Raw genomic sequence first — 19,742 nt, 5'->3', positions numbered from 1 at the left:
CACTGCCGTCGCGACTACAACTACACTGTCTCCTCCGACAACTGTGGAAACAACTACAGAGGAATCTGTTACTACATCACCCTGGATTGAGACTACTAGCACTCCCGTGACGACTACAGCCACACCGTCCCCACCTGCAACAGTGGAAACAACCACAGGGGAAACTACATTTACTACAACACCCTGGATTGAGACAGCTACCACTCCCCTCACAACTACAGCCACACCGTCGCCTCCTACAACTGTGGAAACAACTATAGAGGAAACAGTTGCTAGTGCTACACCGCGGATTGAGATAACTGTCACTCCCGTCACGACTAAAGCCACACCGTCGCCTCCCACTGGTGTGGAAACAACTATAGAGGAAACAGTTGTTTCTACATCACCGTGGATTGAGACACCTACCACTCCTGTCATTACTACATCCACACCGTCGCCTCTTACTGCTGTGGAAACTACTAGAGGGGAAACTGGTGTTACTACATCACCGTGGATTGAGACAACTACCACTCCTGTCTCGACTACAACTACACTGTCACCTTCGACAACTGTGGGAACAACTAGGGAGGAAACTGTTGTTACTACATCTCCGTGGATTGAGACACCTACCACTCCTGTCACGACTACAGCCACACCGTCGCCCCCCAGTAGTGTGGAAACAACTATGGAAGAAACTACTGTCATTACAACACCCTGGATTGAGGCAACTAGCACTCCCGTGACGACTGCAGCCACACCATCGCCTCCTACAACTGTGGAAACTACTGTGGGAGAAACTACAGTTATTACAACACCCTGGATTCAGACTGCTACCACTGTCGTCGCGACTACAACTACACTGTCTCCTCCTACAACTGAGGAAACGACTGTGGAGGAAACTACTGTTATTACAACACCCTCGATTGAGACTGCTACCACTCCTGTCGCGACCACAACTACACTGTCTCCTTCGACAACTGTGGAAACAACTACAGAGGAATCTGTTACTACATCACCCTGGATTGAGACTACTAGCACTCCCGTGACGACTACAGCCACACCGTCCCCACCTGCAACAGTGGAAACAACCACAGGGGAAACTACATTTACTACAACACCCTGGATTGAGACAGCTACCACTCCCCTCACAACTACAGCCACACCGTCGCCTCCCACTGGTGTGGAAACAACTATAGAGGAAACAGTTGTTTCTACAACACCCTGGATTGAGACAGCTACCACTCCTGTCATGACTACAGCCACACCGTCGCCTCTTACAACTGTGGAGACTACTATAGAGGAAACTACACTTATTACAACACTCTGGATTGCGACTGCTACTACTCCTGTCTCGACTACAACTACACTGTCTCCTCCGACAACTGTGGAAACAACTACAGAGGAATCTGTTAGTACATCACTGTGGATTGCGACAACTACCACTCCTGTCTCGACTACAACTACACTGTCACCTTCGACAACTGTGGGAACAACTAGGGAGAAAACTGTTGTTACTACATCTCCGTGGATTGAGACACTTACCACTCCTGTAACGACTACAGCCACACCGTCGCCTCTTACAACTGTGGAGACTACTATGGAGAAAACTACAGTTATTACAACACCCTGGATTGCGACTGCTACTGCTCCTGTCTCGACTACAACTACACTGTCTCCTCCGACAACTGTGGAAACAACTACAGAGGAATCTGTTAGTACATCACCGTGGATTGCGACAACTACCACTCCTGTCTCGACTACAACTACACTGTCACCTTCGACAACTGTGGGAACAACTAGGGAGGAAACTGTTGTTACTACATCTCCGTGGATTGAGACACCTACCACTCCTGTCACGACTACAGCCACACCGTCGCCCCCCAGTAGTGTGGAAACAACTATGGAAGAAACTACTGTCATTACAACACCCTGGATTGAGGCAACTAGTACTCCCGTGACGACTGCAGCCACACCGTCGCCTCCTACAACTGTGGAGACTACTATGGAGGAAACTACAGTTATTACAACACCCTGGATTGCGACTGCTACTACTCCTGTCTCGACTACAACTACACTGTCTCCTCCGACAACTGTGGAAACAACTACAGAGGAATCTGTTAGTACATCACCGTGGATTGCGACAACTACCACTCCTGTCTCGACTACAACTACACTGTCACCTTCGACAACTGTGGGAACAACTAGGGAGGAAACTGTTGTCTCTACATCTCCGTGGATTGAGACACTTACCACTCCTGTCATGACTACAGCCACACCGTCGACTCCTCCAACTGCGGAAACTACTTTGGTGGAAACAGTTGTTACTACATCACCGTGGATTGAGACACCTACCACTCCTGTCACGACTACAGCCACACCGTCGCCCCCCAGTAGTGTGGAAACAACTATGGAAGAAACTACTGTCATTACAACACCCTGGATTGAGGCAACTAGCACTCCCGTGACGACTGCAGCCACACCGTCACCTCCTACAACTGTGGAAACTACTGTGGGAGAAACTACAGTTATTACAACACCCTGGATTCAGACTGCTACCACTGCCGTCGCGACCACAACTACAGTGTCTCCTCCTACAACTGAGGAAACGACTGTGGAGGAAACTACTGTTATTACAACACCCTCGATTGAGACTGCTACCACTCCTGTCGCGACCACAACTACACTGTCTCCTCCGACAACTGTGGAAACAACTACAGAGGAATCTGTTACTACATCACCCTGGATTGAGACAGCTACCACTCCCCTCACAACTACAGCCACACCGTCGCCTCCCACTGGTGTGGAAACAACTATAGAGGAAACAGTTGTTTCTACAACACCCTGGATTGAGACAGCTACCACTCCTGTCATGACTACAGCCACACCGTCGCCTCTTACAACTGTGGAGACTACTATAGAGGAAACTACACTTATTACAACACCCTGGATTGCGACTGCTACTACTCCTGTCTCGACTACAACTACACTGTCTCCTCCGACAACTGTGGAAACAACTACAGAGGAATCTGTTAGTACATCACCGTGGATTGCGACAACTACCACTCCTGTCTCGACTACAACTACACTGTCACCTTCGACAACTGTGGGAACAACTAGGGAGAAAACTGTTGTTACTACATCTCCGTGGATTGAGACACTTACCACTCCTGTAACGACTACAGCCACACCGTCGCCTCTTACAACTGTGGAGACTACTATGGAGGAAACTACAGTTATTACAACACCCTGGATTGCGACTGCTACTACTCCTGTCTCGACTACAACTACACTGTCTCCTCCGACAACTGTGGAAACAACTACAGAGGAATCTGTTAGTACATCACCGTGGATTGCGACAACTACCACTCCTGTCTCGACTACAACTACACTGTCACCTTCGACAACTGTGGGAACAACTAGGGAGGAAACTGTTGTTACTACATCTCCGTGGATTGAGACACCTACCACTCCTGTCACGACTACAGCCACACCGTCGCCCCCCAGTAGTGTGGAAACAACTATGGAAGAAACTACTGTCATTACAACACCCTGGATTGAGGCAACTAGCACTCCCGTGACGACTGCAGTCACACCGTCGCCTCCTACAACTGTGGAGACTACTATGGAGGAAACTACAGTTATTACAACACCCTGGATTGCGACTGCTACTACTCCTGTCTCGACTACAACTACACTGTCTCCTCCGACAACTGTGGAAACAACTACAGAGGAATCTGTTACTACATCACCGTGGATTGAGACACCTACCACTCCTGTCATGACTGCAGCCACACCGTCGCCTCTTACAACTGCGGAAACTACTTTGGTGGAAACAGTTGTTACTACATCACCGTGGATTGAGACACCTACCACTCCTGTCATGACTACAGCCACACCGTCGCCTCTTACAACTGCGGAAACTACTTTGGTGGAAACAGTTGTTACTACATCACCGTGGATTGAGACACCTACCACTCCTGTCATGACTATAGCCACACCGTCGCCTCTTACAACTGTGGAAACTACTTTGGTGGAAACTGTTGTTATTACATCTCCGTGGATTGAGACACCTACCACTCCTGTCAGGACTACAGCCACACCGTTGCTCGCTACAACTGTGGAAACAACTATGGAGGAAACTACTGTCATTATAACACCCTGGATTGTGACAGCTACTACTCCTGTCTCGACTTCATCTACACTGTCTCCTCTGACTACTGTGGAAACAACTACAGAGGAATCTGTTATTACTACATCACGGTGGATTGAGACACCTATCACTCCTGTCACGACTACAGCCACATCGTTGTTCGCTACAACTGTGGAAACAACTATAGTGGAAACAGTTGTTACTACAACATCCTGGATTGAGACAGCTACCACTGCCTTTTTGACTACAAGCACACTGTCCCCTCCTACAACTGTGGAAACAACTATAGAGGAAACAGTTGTTGCTACAACTCCGTGGATTGTGACAGCTACCATTCCCGTCACAACTGCAACCACACTATCACCTCGGACATATGTGGAAATAACTACGATAGAAACTGTTGTTACTGCAACACCTGTTCCCGAAGCAACTACTACTGTAATAATTACTGGTATATTAGTAATAACATCTTTTCGTTTGTACAACTTTCGAAAGGAGTGCTTCTGAAGTTCTAATTGAATTTTCAGTTTCTGCAACTGCGGAATTTATTACTGAGATCTTAATTTCGTCGGTTCCAATAACATTGTCGACAATATCTGAACCAGAAACCCCAACTGTAGAGTTTACTATTGAAAGTAGTACATCCGTTATAGAAATACCACTAACGACTGAAACATTGTTAGAATTTATCACAGAACCGTATGCTGACACTTCCGAGATTTATGTATTTCCACCTACCACGATTTTTACTCTTCCTTCATTGCCGACCGCATCAGAAGTTATAACATTATTCACTACAACTGAAATAGTAAGTTGGAAAAGAATTTTATTTTCCTTCTAAGACATGCAATATCCGAGCTAATGGCGTTAGAAAGGCAATTGTTAATTATATTTTTATAATGATTCCTTTTGTATGTTTACTTCAAATACTAGAGTTAGTCTATATAACTATTTTTAACTATCTATGTAGGCTACGCCAATGGAGACATTTGTACTTACAACACCATCTGAAGAGACATTGCCAGTAACTGAATTTGTTAGTATGTTCGAAACTTATCATGAATTAGAATATGAAGAGGAATATAAAGAAGAAGAGGAAGAAGAAGAAGAGAAGGAAACTGCAAAGACGGAATGGTACGAGTTCGAAGAGACCACGAAATTACTGATTATAACATCCACTTCTATGTCGTGGTATAAAATCACAACTGCACCAATTACAACAATTACAAGAACAGCATTTACGACCGCAAGTACAACAGAAACAACTATGATAACTTCAGAATTTACCACGATGTTAAAGCTTACAACAACGAAATTACCTACCACTAAAATTATTCCTACCGAAAGTACAGTCTTTACTACGGAAAGTGTACGGCTCACTACTGAAAGGCCTATCACCAAGAATACTACTACTGCGCTTGAGATCACTACCACGTTACTTTTACCAGTTACTACAAAGAGTACAGTTACAGAAATTTTACCAATTACAACTAAGGGTATTACTACAGAAACAGTACCAACAGCGACTGAAAGTATCACCACAACTTACGTAACCACAACATCAATGAAAACAACAACTATACCTATCACAACACTAGAAATCATTACAAGATTACCCACTACTGAAACTGAAACGACATTCCATGTTTTAGTTGAAACCACAACGCCATTTACTAAAATTACAAATATTACAACCCCATACATTACTACGGAAAGTACTACAACTAAATCTACTATTGTAACAGTAGAGACAACGCCTGTCGCTGTAACAACTGTAATGACCGTAACTCCATCAACTGTTCCTGCAATTACATTGCCTATAACTCAAGTCACAAATATTACCACAGAAACACAATATACTACAACTGAAAGTATGACAGTTAAAATTCCTGCAACAGCAACAACACTGCCAATCGTAACGACGGCAATGACCGAAACTACCTCCTCTATTACCATACAGTTTACGTTTCCTACGATCGAAGTAACCAACATTACTACGAAAACACCATTCATCACTACTGAAACACCATCGATAACAATAACAGAAATGATTCCAATTCCTGTAACGACTGAGACAACTGAAACAACATTCGCTGTGAAAGTAGAAATTACCTCGCCTGCAGTAGAAGTCACGAATGTTACCACAGAGGCCCTGACCACTACCACTGAAACACCTGTGGCGACAACAACTAAAACGACTCCAATTCTTATTACTACCGCGACAACTAAAACGACTCCAATTCTTATTACTACCGCGACAACTGAAACGACTCCAATTCTTATTACTACCGCGACAACTGAAACAACTGCAAGTCATATTACTACCGCGACAACTGAAACAACATTTGCTGCCGAAGTTGAAATTACCTCCCCTATAGTCGAAGTCACAAATGTCACCACAGAGACCGTACCCACTATCACTGAAACACCTGTGGTGACAACAACTGAAACGACTCCAATTCCTATTACTACGGCGACAACTGAAACAACATTTGCTGTTGAAGTTAAAATTACATCGCCTACAGTCGAAGTCACAAATGTCACCATAGAGACCCTGCCCATCACCACTGAAACAGCTGTGGTGACAACAACTGAAACGACTCCAATTCTTATTACTACCGCAACAACTGAAACAACATTTGCTGTTGAAGTTGAAATTACATCGCCTACAGTCCGAATCACAAATGTTACCACAGAGGCCATGACCACTACCACTGAAACACCTGTGGCGACAACAACTAAAACGACTCCAATTCTTATTACTACCGCGACAACTGAAACGACTCCACTTCTTATTACTACCGCGACAACTGAAACAACACCAATTCTTATTACTACCGCGACAACTGGAACGACTCCAATTCTTATTACTACCGCGACAACTGAAACGACTCCAATTCTTATTACTACCGCGACAACTGAAACAACTCCAAGTCATATTACTACCGCGACAACTGAAACAACATTTGCTGCCGAAGTTAAAATTACCTCCCCTATAGTCGAAGTCACAAATGTCACCACAGAGACCCTGCCCATCACCACTGAAACTGCTGTGGTGACAACAACTGAAACAACTCAAATTCTTATTACTACCGTGACAACTGAAACAACATTTGCTGCCGAAGTTGAAATTACCTCCCCTATAGTCGAAGTCACAAATGTCACCACAGAGACCGTACCCACTATCACTGAAACACCTGTGGTGACAACAACTGAAACGACTCCAATTCCTATTACTACGGCGACAACTGAAACAACATTTGCTGTTGAAGTTAAAATTACATCGCCTACAGTCGAAGTCACAAATGTCACCATAGAGACCCTGCCCATCACCACTGAAACAGCTGTGGTGACAACAACTGAAACGACTCCAATTCTTATTACTACCGCAACAACTGAAACAACATTTGCTGTTGAAGTTGAAATTACATCGCCTACAGTCCGAATCACAAATGTTACCACAGAGGCCATGACCACTACCACTGAAACACCTGTGGCGACAACAACTAAAACGACTCCAATTCTTATTACTACCGCGACAACTGAAACGACTCCACTTCTTATTACTACCGCGACAACTGAAACAACACCAATTCTTATTACTACCGCGACAACTGGAACGACTCCAATTCTTATTACTACCGCGACAACTGAAACGACTCCAATTCTTATTACTACCGCGACAACTGAAACAACTCCAAGTCATATTACTACCGCGACAACTGAAACAACATTTGCTGCCGAAGTTAAAATTACCTCCCCTATAGTCGAAGTCACAAATGTCACCACAGAGACCCTGCCCATCACCACTGAAACTGCTGTGGTGACAACAACTGAAACAACTCAAATTCTTATTACTACCGTGACAACTGAAACAACATTTGCTGCCGAAGTTGAAATTACCTCCCCTATAGTCGAAGTCACAAATGTCACCACAGAGACCTTGCCCATCACCACTGAAACAGCTGTGGTGACAACAACTGAAACGACTCCAATTCTTATTACTAGCGTGACAACTGAAACAACATTTACTGTCGAAGTTAAAATTACCTCCCCTATAGTCGAAGTCACAAATATCACCACAGAGACCCTGCCCATCACCACTGAAACAGCTGTGGTGACAACAACTGAAACGACTCCAATTCTTATTACTACCGTGACAACTGAAACAACATTTGCTGCCGAAGTTGAAATTACCTCCCCTATAGTCGAAGTCACAAATGTCACCACAGAGACCCTGCCCATCACCACTGAAACAGCTGTGGTGACAACAACTGAAACGACTCCAATTCTTATTACTACCGCGACAACTGAAACAACATTTACTGCTGAAGTTGAAATTACATCGCCTACAGTCGAAGTTAGAAATGTCACCACAGAGACCCCACCCGTTACCACTGAAACGCCGATGCTGACGACAACTGAAACAATTCCAGTTCCTGTCACTACAGAGACAACTGAAACAACATTTTCTGTTGAAGTTGAAATTACCTCCCCTATAGTTGAAGTCACAAATGTCACCACAGAGACCCTGCCCATCACCACTGAAACAGTTGTGGTGACAACAACTGAAACGACTCCAATTCCTATTACTACCGCGACAACTGGAACAACATTTGCTGTTGAAGTTGAAATTACATCGCCTACAGTCGAAGTCACAAATGTCACCACGGAGACCCCACCCGTTAGTACTGAAACGCCGATGCTGACGACACCTGAGACAATTCCAATTCCTGTCACTACAGAGACAACTGAAACAACATTTGCTGCCGAAGTTGAAATTACCTCTCCTATAGTCGAAGTCACAAATGTCACCACAGAGACCCTGCCCATCACCACTGAAACAGCTGTAGTGACAACAACTGAAACGACTCCAATTCTTATTACTACCGCGACAACTGAAACAACATATACTGTCAAAGTTAAAATTACCTCCCCTATAGTCGAAGTCACAAATGTCACCACAGAGACCCTGCCCATCACCACTGAAACAGCTGTGGTGACAACAACTGAAACGACTCCAATTCTTATTACTACCGCGACAACTGGAACAACATTTGCTGTTGAAGTTGAAATTACATCGCCTACAGTCGAAGTAACAAATGTCACCACAGAGACCGTACCCACTATCACTGAAACACATTTGGTGACAACAACTGAAACGACTCCAATTCCTATTACTACCGCGACAACTGAAACAACATTTGCTGTTGAAGTTGAAATTACATCGCCTACAGTCGAAGTCACAAATGTCACCACGGAGACCCCACCCGTTAGTACTGAAACGCCGATGCTGACGACTCCTGAGACAATTCCAATTCCTGTCACTACAGAGACAACTGAAACAACATTTTCTGTTGAAGTTGAAATTACCTCCCCTATAGTTGAAGTCACAAATGTCACCACAGAGACCCTGCCCATCACCACTGAAACAGCTGTGATGACAACAACTGAAACGACTCCAATTCCTATTACTACCGCGACAACTGAAACAACATTTGCTGTTGAAGTTGAAATTACATCGTCTACAGTCGAAGTCACAAATGTCACCACAGAGACCCCGCCCATTAGCACTGAAACGCCGATGCTGACGACAACTGAGACAATTCCAATTCCTGTCACTACAGAGACAACTGAAACAACATTTGCTGTTGAAGTTGAAATTACATCGCCTACAGTCGAAGTCACAAATGTCACCACAGAGACCCCACCCGTTAGCACTGAAACGCCGATGCTGACGACAACTGAGACAATTCCAATTCCTGTCACTACAGAGACAACTGAAACAACATTTGCTGTTGAAGTTGAAATTACTTCCCCTATAATCGAAGTAACAAATGTCACCACAGAGACCGTACCCACTATCACTGAAACACCTGTGGTGACAACAACTGAAACGACTCCACTTCCTATTACTACGGCGACAACTGAAACAACATTTGCTGTTGAAGTTGAAATTACATCGCCTACAGTAGAAGTAACAAATGTCACCACAGAGACCGTACCCACTATCACTGAAACACCTGTGGTGACAACAACTGAAACGACTCCCATTCCTATTACTACCGCGACAACTGAAACAACATTTGCTGTGGAACTTGAAATTACATCGCCTACAGTTGAAGTTACAAATGTCACCACAGAGACCCCACTCGTTACCACTGAAACGCCGATGCTGACGACAACTGAGACAATTCCAATTCCTGTCACTACAGAGACAACTGAAACAACATTTTCTGTTGAAGTTGAAATTACCTCCCCTATAGTTGAAGTCACAAATGTCACCACAGAGACCCTGCCCATCACCACTGAAACAGTTGTGGTGACAACAACTGAAACGACTCCAATTCCTATTACTACCGCGACAACTGGAACAACATTTGCTGTTGAAGTTGAAATTACATCGCCTACAGTCGAAGTCACAAATGTCACCACAGAGACCCTGCCCGTTACCACTGAAACGCCGATGCTGACGACAACTGAAACGACTCCAATTTCAATTACTACCGAAACAACTGAAACAACATTTGCTGTTGAAGTTGAAATTACATCGCCTACAATCGAAGTCACAAATGTCACCACAGAGATCCCACCCGTTAGCACTGAAACGCCGATGCTGACGACAACTGAGACAATTCCAATTCCTGTCACTACAGAGACAACTGAAACAACATTTGCTGTTGAAGTTGAAATTACCTCCCCTATAGTTGAAGTCACAAATGTCACCACAGAGACCCTGCCCGTTACCACTGAAACGCCGTTGCTGACGACAACTGAAACAATTCCAGTTCCTGTCACTACAGAGACAACTGAAACAACATTTGCTGTGGAACTTGAAATTACATCGCCTACAGTTGAAGTCACAAATGTCACCACAGAGACCCCACTCGTTACCACTGAAACGCCGATGCTGACGACAACTGAAACAATTCCAGTTCCTGTTACTACAGAGACAACTGAAACAACATTTGCTGTGGAACTTGAAATTACATCGCCTACAGTTGAAGTTACAAATGTCACCACAGAGACCCCACTCGTTACCACTGAAACGCCGATGCTGACGACAACTGAGACAATTCCAATTCCTGTCACTACAGAGACAACTGAAACAACATTTTCTGTTGAAGTTGAAATTACCTCCCCTATAGTTGAAGTCACAAATGTCACCACAGAGACCCTGCCCATCACCACTGAAACAGTTGTGGTGACAACAACTGAAACGACTCCAATTCCTATTACTAACGCGACAACTGGAACAACATTTGCTGTTGAAGTTGAAATTACATCGCCTACAGTCGAAGTCACAAATGTCACCACGGAGACCCCACCCGTTAGTACTGAAACGCCGATGCTGACGACACCTGAGACAATTCCAATTCCTGTCACTACAGAGACAACTGAAACAACATTTTCTGTTGAAGTTGAAATTACCTCCCCTATAGTTGAAGTCACAAATGTCACCACAGAGACCCTGTCCATCACCACTGAAACAGTTGTGGTGACAACAACTGAAACGACTCCAATTCCTATTACTACCGCGACAACTGGAACAACATTTGCTGTTGAAGTTGAAATTACATCGCCTACAGTCGAAGTCACAAATGTCACCACAGAGACCCTGCCCGTTACCACTGAAACGCCGATGCTGACGACAACTGAAACGACTCCAATTTCAATTACTACCGAAACAACTGAAACAACATTTGCTGTTGAAGTTGAAATTACATCGCCTACAATCGAAGTCACAAATGTCACCACAGAGATCCCACCCGTTAGCACTGAAACGCCGATGCTGACGACAACTGAGACAATTCCAATTCCTGTCACTACAGAGACAACTGAAACAACATTTGCTGTTGAAGTTGAAATTACCTCCCCTATAGTTGAAGTCACAAATGTCACCACAGAGACCCTGCCCGTTACCACTGAAACGCCGTTGCTGACGACAACTGAAACAATTCCAGTTCCTGTCACTACAGAGACAACTGAAACAACATTTGCTGTGGAACTTGAAATTACATCGCCTACAGTTGAAGTCACAAATGTCACCACAGAGACCCCACTCGTTACCACTGAAACGCCGATGCTGACGACAACTGAAACAATTCCAGTTCCTGTTACTACAGAGACAACTGAAACAACATTTGCTGTGGAACTTGAAATTACATCGCCTACAGTTGAAGTTACAAATGTCACCACAGAGACCCCACTCGTTACCACTGAAACGCCGATGCTGACGACAACTGAGACAATTCCAATTCCTGTCACTACAGAGACAACTGAAACAACATTTGCTGTTGAAGTTGAAATTACATCGCCTACAGTCGAAGTCACAAATTTCACCACAGAGATCCCACTCGTTACCACTGAAACGCCGTTGCTGACGACAACTGAAACGATTCCAATTCTTGTCACTACCGAGAGAACTATTACAGTAAAATATCCTGTTACAGCCGAAGTACCTACACTTGTAGAATTTACAGAGTCCTTATCACCGATAACGGGACATTGGGAAGTTAATATTACCAGCCCTTATGTAAATGAAACAATCGAAATTTTGACAACTGAGTTGGCTGTAGTAACAGCTAAAGCGACTGAATTTACTACAACAACAATCGTGTCCCCTATCATTACAACGACAGAAGAAGAAGTATATGAAGTATATGAAGAAACAGTTCCTAAAGAAGAATACGAAGAAGAGGAGGAAGAGGAGGAGGAGGAAGAAGAAGAGACATTCAGTCCACCTTGGTTCGACTATATAGATGAAAATATAACAACGACGACTCCAAAAATTGAAACACCTACGAAAGAAATTATACGAATAGAAGTTACAATTATCAAAGATGAACTGAATATTACAACTCCCTTTATTACTATTCCTGAAATTGTATCTACTACATTAACTCCATTATTTATTGAGGAAACAACATTGAAAAGACCTGCTATTGAAACAACGACAAAAGAATCCATTGAGATAGAAATAACTGAAAAGTCTAATATCACTACTTTGAAGTATACGCTGCCTCCAACTTTGAAACTCACTACGGAATACTTGCCAATCGATTATTTGGAAGAAAATATTACGAGACCGGCAAAAGTTACAACACTCATACCCATAACTTCTACAAAGATATCGAATATTACTAAAGAAAAAGTTAGCAAGCTACCTATTTCTCCTGAATTTACAACACCTATAGTGACACTCACGACGAATGAAGAACAAAAGAAAGAACGCCAAGAGGAAAAGAAAGAAGAGTTAATAAAAGAACTGAAAGAATTAGAACAAACTGTGGAAATAATTATAGATAGAGAGAAAGAGCTGGATAAAGCAGAGAAAGAATGGGAAATGGATAAGGCAAGACGAATGCACGAAATCTTCCAAAAGCAAAAAGAAATGAAAACCACTTATGAAACCAAGTCTTCCTCAAAAACAGGAACTGAAAGTGTCACTGGAGAACCGCCAGTTTTACCCAAATCAACGCCTTCGGTTAATGCTACGGTCCCCCATACTGATGTTGTACCAATGAAACCAGAAATGACAACACATCCTGCAATGACGACGAAAGATAAACTCGAGGCAGAAGTTAAAGACTTGGAGAAGAAGTATTTTGAGAAAGAGAAATGGCTGGAGATGCGAGAGAAGGAATTATTGGAAAAAGAAAAGAAGTTTCAGAAGGAGAAAGAAGAATTCGAGAAGAAACTTAAGGAAATGGAGGAGAAATTAGCGAGAGGGGAAGAAATTTCATTGACCACGGAGCCCTATCATGAAGAACCAATGCGTACGACGCCATCCTTCTCGCAGATACCACCTACAGAGAAAACGACAATTGAAATTCGGGAAACAACAGTAGCAGAACCTATAAAAGAGACTAGTGTGAGAAAAATCGTGACACTGTCTCATGAGGAAAAAGAGGAAAAAGAGGAAGAAGAGGAAGAAGAAGAACACGAAGAACGGGTGAAAGTAAAAGACACAACGAAGATATGTTTGAATGTTTTAAAGTCAAAACCTTTGGAAGAACAAGCTGAAGGTTTAGTGACGGGAAAACTTTGCTTACCGTTCAGTCCAGATAAATTGGCGTCCAAAGAGCACCAAACAAAGATCAGTGGACTGCACCTTAGAGAACACGAATGGACTGAAAGTGCATTTACGAAGGGTCATGAAGAATCGCGGACAGAATTCGAGGAGGAGGAGAATCGATTTAAACGTAACATTCCTCAGAGAGAGAATGTTTGTCGTGAATTTCCGATTAATCAATTTACTAATGGAAATGAAGATATAAAGACGCAGATTGAGCAGCCATTTTCCAAATATGAAAATCGTAGCTTTCGGCTTGCGAATATTTTCATGATCACCGAAGCGTCAAAGACTACTGAGAAGAGTTATTGGAAAATTAGTAGTACCAGATATAAGGTTAGATCTATGTTGCAAATTATTGAAGTTGAAGATGAAGAGAATGAGGAGGACGATGAAATAATTGTGAAAAGAGACGAAACAGGTGTTGAAAATTGTTATTACGAGGATCAAGTCGAAAGAAATCCGAGACAAGACGAGAGCACTTTTCCAGGTACAACGGAAAGTACAGATGATGAGATCGAAGAGGAGGCCGTAAAATCCGAGATTGAATCGAGCGAAGATGATTCGTTGAAGAATGATGCAGATAGAAAAACAGAATCTGTTCCAGAGAAGGAAACGTATACTAACGAAGATGAAGTGGAGGAAGTAACTGAAAGCCAACGTATTAAGGAAAAACCAAGCGAAAGAAAGTACAAAGATAAAGATAAAGAAACAGATGGTAAAGGTAAGATAATTTAGTAAACCAAAACTGTAATAGACTAAACAGTTCCGATATATTTAATTAAATTAAACGGAACATTTTCGAATTAAGTCACATAAAAATTATATGCATTTAGGAAAAGAACAATTTTCCTAAATATCCCTCTTCAAATTTTCGTATTACATACCAAGAAAACGTAAAACATTTACTTACTGATAATATCGTTATATTTCCATTATTATTTATAACAAGGCTAGTACAAGTTTGTGCACAGTTACATTATTCAAACGTTATTCGCTCTGATTTTCAGGTAAAGAAAAATCGAGACAGACACCTGGTCCGGAATGGCCAACGGAAGCTTTAACCGCTTATAACGTAGGTGGTACTAGAATCTGGATGCTAGAGTATCCAGAACGCGAATTTTCGGAATTGAAGGAAAGCGAGCAAGATGCGAAAAACGTCGGAGAACGACCACTCGAGGCAACGACCTGCTACTATGTTATTCTTGAGGACGAGGGCAGTCTCGAAAATCCCGAGAAAGATTACGATAAAGAAAATAGCTTTGAATCATCCTTGAAAGAATATATTCCAAATGCAAACGACCCACAGCCCAGGTACAGATAAATCCTGACGCAAAAAATCAGCAAAGAAAGATACATAAATTTCACGATAAAAATTCTACTGTTAGGAAAAAAAGTGAAGAATTATCATTTTTTAACTACAATACTTCATTCTCGATAAAATACATACAGTGACTCACAAAAATATTTGATTAGCAACATAATATGTTGAGAGCAAGTTTCTATAAGTGTTCAGATACTTTCATGTGCCACTGTACATAGTATGTATTTATCAGAAGCACCAAAAAAGATTAATCAAAAAGCATAAATCAGTAAAATAGCAGTAAGATGTAGCACGTAATGCTAACAAGTTGTAAAATTTGTATATATGTATATATATGTAAAAGAGTATATTAATAAATTTAATTAGAAAATTCATTTTAAACAGATAGCAATTTCAATCGATTAATGACAGAATTTGCAATGGTATCATCGCTATTAATTCGTTAAGCAATAAGTTTGATTAATTCTTTGGTAGTAACCGCACTGGCCGCAGATCTCTAACCGGAAGTTTACAGTGGTTCGTAAATACTCGGACTGACAATGGAGTATCTTCGTCAAGAGTTTACCTTTGGCCAGATCGTTTCGTCGACCGTTTTATTTTTTAGTGGAATCGAAAAAGATTTCATGAACTAACATTGTATAAATAACAATACTGACACTAACGTAATCTATTCTTTTTTCATTGGAAAGAAATTCCCCTAATATTAAATCGAATTTATAATTTATCGATATGTTGTAGACGTGGAATTTATACTTGTTTAAAGGAAGTTCTAATACAACGAAGAAGAATTAAGAAGCGTCAGTGGCACATTTGTCTCTATGTTATAGTACCCCTACACTCCTATAATATTCCTACGATATTACGTACATTGTACATTCATCAGAGATCATTTTGATGCTACATGGTAAAGGTATCGCATTAAGTATTCACACTTAAGTGGCCATACAAGAAGTCTATTACTGAATTTAGATCTAGTCACTACAAATGAGGAAATTGGGGAATATATTGTGTTAGCAACTAAATAATTGCGGATTTTGTCAATACCACCTAATGACAAGATCCGCAATCATTTAGTTGCCAACCTAATAGTATTAATTTTACGAGAATGTAAAATCGGAGAATACCTTTTATTTTTGGATAATTTTTGTTAAGCTCAGGAACGATACGAATTCAATTTCCATCAATTCTTTTATTTGCGGACATGTCGTTTCACTAAAAAATCTAAATTTTATTTTCAAATACATTTATAGCGCGTATTATACAGTAATATTATAATATCGTATTGAAAATTATTTGTACAACTTTGTGATAAATAACTACGAAATTAAAAAATGTTAAATTAATAGAATAAAATTCCCTTCAAAAATACGTGATATCGAGGTAAAACAGAAAACAAAGACCACGTTAGATCCTCGCTATCCATTTTTGACAGGAAACGATAGTTCTGGAAGGATTATCGAGGCTTTCTCGCGGTCGAATAATTAGATCCGCTGAAACTCAATCAATCTTTCGTTAGGCGCGCCTTGTAAGACGATTTCGTTAAATTCAATTTGCCAGCAGTAAGTATTATCGATATTTCATCGGCAATGAAACGACCATATATCGCTGATATCGCGATCAATAAAATTTATCGATAGAACTTGATTGAAAAATTCGGAATTGTCATATAAATACGAACGGCATGACGAAACTATCCACAGTGCTTATACACGACGAATTTTTGTAGTTGTGCGTAACTTGTTCTTCAAGGTAAAATATTCATTGAAATTTTCCTATAATTTAGATATGTATGGGACTAATTATCATATGTTCAGTTTGCCACAGAAATAACGCTATCGACCTGGAACGTTCTCCACTAAAAATGTAAGAGAATGCTCGAATTGGGAACGAGAAATATTTTTTCACGATATGATCGTATAAAACCTCGGAATCCGTCATTAAGAAGTCGTTCGAGGTACTAGTTTCTTGACACTGACGATCACCAGACGTTGTTTACACCAGAGTCTAGTGACTAGACTAAAAACACACCTTGTTGAGTCGTGCGCAAGTCGAATGTTTCATCCGAAAGAAGAAAAAACGTGAGGATTTTCGTGAGTAATTTTATGACGTACAGTTTCGCACTATTTCCACTACTATTCAAAAGAATTTCTTTCAGTCGAAACATTAACATTTACAATGACTTTTTTTCAGCGATAGTGGCGATGCTTTCATTTTACACGTTCATCGTGTTCTCAGCAACCGAGCGTATTATAAACCTTTGTTACTTCCGAAGGATCATTAGCCACCCGTATCGGTCGAGGACCATCTAGAAGAATTTCCGCGATCCTTGCCTAATTGATTCGAAGCTTCACGTTCGTCCAGGTATCGCTCATCCTTTTCTCATTAAGCGTCTCCCGTGATTCACGCGCACGGAAGTGCATGAATAAGCGAGCAAGCATACTGATGGACTTTTGGCCTTGTTAAACGCTCGATCAAGTCAAGATCGAGTCAAGAGTCAAGACCATTCTCGTCCGAGTGCTATACGTATTCGTGAACCTTATCTCAATAGCCGGAAATTAGAAACTTTCGAAACCTTGTCATCGTTCGGAGAAAAACACCCCTTACATTAGTGAAGTTGACCATTATCATTCGAACATCTGCTATTCTCCCTCGTGAATAAGTTAGTCAGAATTAATTGCAAACGTACATAGCTGAAGTTAGTGAAACGGTCATTGAAATTAACATATCGTGTTCTAGCGAAAAAGGAAGAAAAGAAATCATTTAGGAAAAGGGAACAAGCTGTTATCACAGTGTGGAACACTAGTCACTGAGACACGATGAAGGAATATCAAAGCATAATTTCTGTATTCAATGTTGCAATCAGTTTGTTACTGGTAAGTAATATAGAAAAGTCTTAATTATATTTTAATAAGTTACTATTTAACTTAGCATTGGACTTTTGGTATCTTTTTTACAAAAGCATCCAATGAGTTTAAGAAATCCAATAATTTAAGAAATAATTTTTATTCCATTCTGAATGATAAGCCTTTCACACTGTAAATAATTAATTATTATATTTGTTCTGGATAAAACTATTCTCAAATTTTAGCGCATTGTCTCTTCTTTACAAAACCACCCGAAGAAGTGTGTTTCTATTATTAATAATTAATAAAAGACAATTTTTCTCAAAGTCTAAAAATATTAGGTTCTGAATTATACGAATTTTATCAGTTGTAAATCTGATACTATCAGATCTGATAGTTTGGATTTAATTGTAGTAATCATAATCATGGTAGTTTCGACTAAATAATGTTTCTCTGTTACTAAACAACTGTCTTAAGTTTTAAAAAAATACGAATGAATCGTTATTGACATGCATAAATTTTTGTTCCAATTTTTTGTTAATGTTTTTCTTAAAACCTACGAAATGACAGTTTATACATAAATAAAATACAAGTAAAATACATAAAATATATTTCTAATCCTTTTTGCTTGATAAAACAAGAATGAGAGTAGAATTCAAGAACTGTAGCAAAGATAATACAGTAATCTTTGAGTTAACCATTTAACCATTTTCAAGCTTGAAGATTAAACGAAATTCATTTATCGGATAGTTTGATTACAAGGCCGTTGTTTGAAACAATACGCTGAAACGATAAACTACTCGTAGAACTTAAACCAACGACCGTCTTTGCAATTGACTGATCGTGGTCCACAGACTTGTCAGAAGTCTCAAAGGGAACGTCAGCTTTTGATTACAGAGTAGCTCGATGCCCCGAGTCTCGACGAGATTAGATACCATTTGAATTAAAAATAATAATTATTTTACGTTCGTTTTCTTTATTTCTCGTGTATCTTATTAGAATCCCTCGCGTTGAAAGTTGAAAATATGTATTAACGCAATCTACCAACAACAAAGAAGACGATCTGTCAGCTGTATTTGAAAAGGATTTTCCACGACATCTCCTCTATATCTTTTGAATATTATGAAAGGAACGGTAGCTTTTTTAAACGAAGTTGAGTATATTGGAAACCTGATATATAAAAATAAATATACAAGAAATTATTTGTCGAAGATTGGTACGTAGAAATTTTAATAAATTTCAAGGTATACATCTCAATGATTAATTCCGAATCAACCAAAGGTTTCATAATATTAGAAAGAACGAACATTTGTAAGGAATATCTCAATATTTTAACACACACACAGTTAAATATTTTTTTCCATTTTTGAT

The 19,742-nt window shown here is 40.8% G+C and overlaps 1 long non-coding RNA gene across 2 annotated transcripts; it reads left to right on the top strand.

Annotated features, from left to right (window-relative positions):
- The first annotated feature begins 16,913 nt into the window (after window positions 1-16,913).
- On the top strand, window positions 16,914-18,307 carry LOC139994320 (uncharacterized). Of its 2 annotated transcripts, XR_011801612.1 has the most exons (4): window positions 17,230-17,256; window positions 17,343-17,618; window positions 17,719-17,889; window positions 18,265-18,307. It is a non-coding gene; the product is annotated as an uncharacterized lncRNA (long non-coding RNA). The 2 variants fall into 2 exon arrangements; XR_011801611.1 differs by having other exon boundaries at window positions 16,914-17,618.
- The last annotated feature ends 1,435 nt before the right edge of the window (window positions 18,308-19,742 follow it).

This window comes from Bombus fervidus, chromosome 14, assembly GCF_041682495.2.
Source record: "Bombus fervidus isolate BK054 chromosome 14, iyBomFerv1, whole genome shotgun sequence".
NCBI classification, from domain to species: Eukaryota; Metazoa; Arthropoda; class Insecta; order Hymenoptera; family Apidae; genus Bombus; species Bombus fervidus.
The sequence above is the reverse complement of the archived record's forward strand: the minus strand, read 5'-3'. Positions and strand labels throughout refer to the sequence as shown.